The sequence below is a fragment of the Macrobrachium nipponense genome, chromosome 3 (assembly GCF_015104395.2).
Source record: "Macrobrachium nipponense isolate FS-2020 chromosome 3, ASM1510439v2, whole genome shotgun sequence".
NCBI classification, from domain to species: Eukaryota; Metazoa; Arthropoda; class Malacostraca; order Decapoda; family Palaemonidae; genus Macrobrachium; species Macrobrachium nipponense.
Genome location: NC_087202.1, coordinates 33,313,270 through 33,318,373, shown reverse-complemented (window position 1 = coordinate 33,318,373; position 5,104 = coordinate 33,313,270).

The window sequence follows — 5,104 nt, the reverse complement described above, 5'->3', positions numbered from 1 at the left end:
CTCTGAATCTCGGAAGTTACAGCGTCTTGAGGAGTAGGACCGTCCAGTCCCTCCAACAAGAGCAGCTCCCAGGACCCTCCTCCTTCAGAAGAAGGACAGCAACAGATCCCTGACGGTTGCCTCCAATCACTTGCGCGTACGTCCTGGTTGGTCCTAAGACCAACCTGGCACGTGCGGCGTCGTGACGGGATCGTGAGCGGCCGCATCTCTCACGATCACTCCTATATACCATCGCTCTTCCTGGCGTATGCCGAGGAAGTTGAAGGTATCGGAGAGACAGAACTGACGCTACCCACTCTCCCCCTGACGGTCGGCCTCCAATCACTTGCGCGTACGTCCTGGTTGGTCCTAAGACCATTACGTGGCACGTGCGGCGTCGTGACGGGATCGTGAGCGGCGCACCTCTCACGATCACTCCTAGCTACCTCGCTCTTCCCGGTGTAGCCCGAGGAAGTTGAAGGTAGTGGAGAGACAGACCTGACGCTCTCCCCCCCCCCACGCTCGCTGGCAGGACCAGCGTACGTGGGGGGCTGCAGCCGATCACCACCCGCGGTGGGGATCGATCTGCAGGCCTGGCCGTGCCGCTCACCTGTGGGCGAGCGGGGGTGGCTCGACTGAGCACGTCACCACCCCGGTCCCGTGCGTCCAGACGAGCTGCTGCTGTCACCGTATCCGCCCGGTCCCCTGTGGAGCGGCGGTCAGGTGACCTGCAGAGCTCGCTTTCGCCGTGAGACCGGTGAGCGTCCTCGCGGCACGTCAAAACCGCTGGTACCGCCGAGGCTGGTACCGTCGGTCGAGGGGACTGGGGGACCTCTTCCCAGCCTCCACCCGTGGCCGGTCAGAGACCGTCACGTCCACCGAGGTACCGGCTGGTCGCTGCGAGAGCGGCCGCTGGCCTGGGCGAGAGTCACCTGAGCGGCTCTCGACAGTCTTCTGCTCCGTGCCTCGGTCATGACGCTGAGCGAACTCAGGCGTCTTAACTTTGGCTGCACGGTCACAGAAGGAGATCGTACACTCAGAACTTCTCGCGGACGAGAAACCGAGCCGGTACCTGGCTTAGCAGCAGAGCTGCCAAGACCAGGCGAGGGTGTACCAGCGGTAGCCAGCACACCCTTGCTTGGTCCCCGTCTTCTTCTTCTTCTCAGAAGGGGAGACGGGCCCCGTTCCCGAAGGAACCGGAGGACCAGCAGAAGAACCCCCCCGTCACACCGGAATGTGACGAGCCCTTCGAAGTTTCCCGAAGGAGTCTTCTTAGGGGAATACAAAACCCGGTTACCAGCTGGTCGCTGCGAGAGCGGCCGCTGGCCTGGCGAGAGTCACCTGAGCGGTTCTCGCCAGCCTTCTGCTCCGTGCCGTGGTCTTGGCGCCGAGCGAACTCTGGCGCCGAAACAAACTTTGGCTGCACGGTCCCTCCCGAGGAGCGTACACTCGGGATCTCCCGCGAACACGATGAGACCGAGCCGGAACCTGGCGTAGCGGCATCGCCGCTAGCACCAGGCGAGGAAGTACCAGAGCTAAACCGAGTACCTCCTCTGGTCCCCGTCTATCTCTTCCTTACGGAAGGCGGGGAGACGGGGCCCCGCTCCCGAAGGAGCAGGAGGACCAGCAGAAGGACCCCCCGTCCCACCTCGGTGGGTTACGGGTCCCTTAGAAGTTCCCGAAGGAGACTTCTTAGGGGGGGGAGGCAGCCTTCTCTTCTTCGGCTTATGGGCCTTAGAAGTCGAAGGGGAAGAGGCAGCAACAGACGAAGACGAAGATGACACCTTCCTCTTCTTCGTCAGCTCACGCAGGACAGTCGTCAGGTCCTCCATCCAGGCCAGAGTCGGGCCTATTGCCGAAGCAACACGGCCCGACTGCACCTGTCCGGAAGGACCTGGGACTGGGGAAGACACACCACCTGGGCAGGACCAGCATGGACAGGCGCAGGAACCAGGAGCGACAGGAACAGCAACCAGCTCAGGAGCGGCAGAACAGCGGCAGCTGGTAAACACAGAAGGGACAGCCAAGCCAGTAGCGGGAACCACATCAGCGACAGGTACGGCAGGCCCAGCCATCGCCTCGTAGAATCTCATCGGCAGCCAGCGTGGTACTGGCGGTGGGTCGGTCCAGGGGCGAGCCTGCTGGAACAGCGGAAGTCTGGGGCAGGCAACACGAAGAAAAACACAGGCGGGCTGGCGGCATACCCCTCCCCCCTCCTCGGTTACGGGCGGCGACCGGCCCTAGAAGCGGCAGATACGCGTCACGACACAGCATGGGGGAGTGTAGACCAGCGGGGGGAAGAAGCAGCATAAGGCGCCGTGAAGGTTGTAGTGGAGACCACTCCAAGGTCACCGCCCCAGACCTCGCTAGACTCTGCAGCAGATCGTGGATGCTAGGCACGCCCTGCAGTCGCAGTGGTCCATACCTGTCCAAGGTCGTCTCCCACGGATGTAGCACCTGCGGGTAGCACAGACAGATTAGTAAGAAGAGGGGTTCCCTCGCGCACGGGGGGGGAGACATGCCCCACCCCGCCGAACGGAAAGGAAGACCCCAAAAACAAAATAGGAGGAAGCTGAGCGGGGGGGCAGGAAAGAAGACGAAGAATCGGATACCAAGGGAGTCGCGGGAGAGCTTTCCGACGACTTCCTGGCAGACCTTCGCTTCCCCTACCCCGCACAGCAGTGAAAAGTAATATGAAAATGAAACAGAATACTGCACTTGCGATTCACTTCATAGAACTTAAAGAGGGAAAAATCAATTCCCGGTAAGAGCGGAAACTTGATCCATAATAATATGATGCTATCATAATATATATGAAAATGAACAATACTGCACTTGCTATTTTTCACTTTACAGCAATAAATCGTAAGGATTAATTCCCGGGTAAGAGCGGAAATTGATCCAAAATTAAATTTGATGCAATTAATAAATGAAAATGAAAAGAAAACTGCATTGCGAATCCACTTTCATTGCATTCTATTCATACAAAATAAGATGGCTGCTTGCGAGCGCAATCAAGCTCTCGGCAACGAACGCACAGGGCAAAAATATAATGAAAAAGTGTACTTACATCTTTCAATTACACACTTTCGCCCAAAATACATGACTCGGCGCGAGTGCGCCCCGCCCTCGGCACCGAGACATGAATTCAAGGGTTTCAATTCATGAAAAGAGCGGAAATCGCCGTCTCTACGGCGATAGTTCCATGTTGATTCATAATTAAGTAATGAAAATGAAAACAGTGTACTTACAGTTTCATTTTCAAGTCAAACCAAACCATTAGTACAATATAAACAAAGCATACGACGATGAAGCGGGCAGAGATCGATGACGAACACGTCCTTCACACCCGCGGCCGAAAGCAAAAGTGATTCTTCACCTCTCGGGCGCGCGGGCGCGCGCACGATCGGACAAGCAGTTAACTACCGTTCTCCCCTTGTTCGAAGCTTACGACCGTCCCAGCTGCCGCTAGTTACCTTCCTATTGTTAAAGGACAAATAAGGATTGGAGATCGACCACCTTCGATCTCTAACAAAGAGAGTGAAGGAGAAGTCTTCCCCGAAGGAAAGCTTTAATGGTGAACAGAATACCGAAGACGATAGTTCAAGCCAAACTGGATGTTCCCGTCCGTTCTCTCTATTCCAGGGTTGGCCACCTACTGTGAGATATCTTCCTTCGGCGGCAGTCTTCTTCCAACGCTAAGAATTCCAGGAATTCGAGCATTTGGCGAGATCCCCGATTATCGTGGTAACAATTATCGGGAATACTCATCTAACTCCCTTTTGACAGTGGTCTCGCCTGTGTGTGCTAGAAATTCTGCAGAATTCTAAGCACCCAGCGAAACCCCCACCGGATTTGTTAAACGAATATCGGTTGGTGGTCCTCTCAATTCCCGTAGAAATCGAGGATGGGGCAGAATCCTTCCTCAACGACCTGGGGCTTACGTCAGGTAGGACCCAAGGAACCCCCTCCCCCCCAGTAGCGCAGTCCGCAACGTGGGAACCTTCAAAGAAATCTCTGTAGGATCCCTCCCCTTTCGCTCGTATCCGTAAGGAGAGAGGGAATGGGGGAGGAATTGTATATACTCGCTCGCCTTCCCAGCGGAACTAGCAGTTGGAGAAGAGTAGGAGCAGCCATCGCCGCTCTTAGTCTGGAAAAATGTTATTGTTATAATACAATTAAGTTTGTTCTACTTACCTGGCAGATATATAATATAGCTGTATTTCGACGTCCGACAGAATTTCAAAAAAAAAAAAAAAAAACTCGCGGCACACGTATGGGGCGGCCAGGTGGTAGTACCCATTCCCAGCCGCTGGGAGCGGATATCAGGAACCATTCCCATTTTCTATTCATATTTATTCATGACCCTTGTCTCCTGAGGGGAGGAGGGTGGGCACTCTAATTATATATATCTGCCAGGTAAGTATGAACAAACTTAATTGTATTATAACAATAACATTTTGTTCATGAAACTTACCTGTCAGATATATATATAGCTGAATCACACCTTCGGATGGTGGGTAGAGACAGACTAGGATTTTTAGGAAACTTAAAAGATTAACTTTATTGGTCCTTACCTGATAGCAAAGTAGACTATGTGATTACTGTCACTTAAAGCCTGCTTATGCTTTTATCAGAGTTGCCAGCCAGTTTGGACCTGTAGTGCTGGTGCACTCTGGATGCTCTGTCATCGGGGGACGTGACCACAATGTGCAAGACCATCTAGCCAAACATATGGCAGTAACACAGCAACCGACCACCACCTGACCAACTAACCAAAAAACCCCTGACATTAACACTAAGGAATGGGAGATTTCCACAGAAGATCTCACCATCAACCAAAAACACAATAAACTAACCTAACTAAGCTAAGGGATAAGGAGAGAGCCACCTTCAGAGCCCCCCAAAACTGTGTCTGCCGAAATGTAAGGCCCCAAAGAACTACAGTTCTCGTAAATCGTTCTCACATCCCGGAGGTAATGTGAGGCGAATACGGAATTGCTCCTCCAGAAGGTGCTATCAAGAATATCTCTGATAGACATATTCCTTTGGAAGGCAAGAGAAGTAGCTATGGCTCTGACCTCGTGAGCTTTCACTTTAAAGAGGCTCATATCAGTCTTCTGGC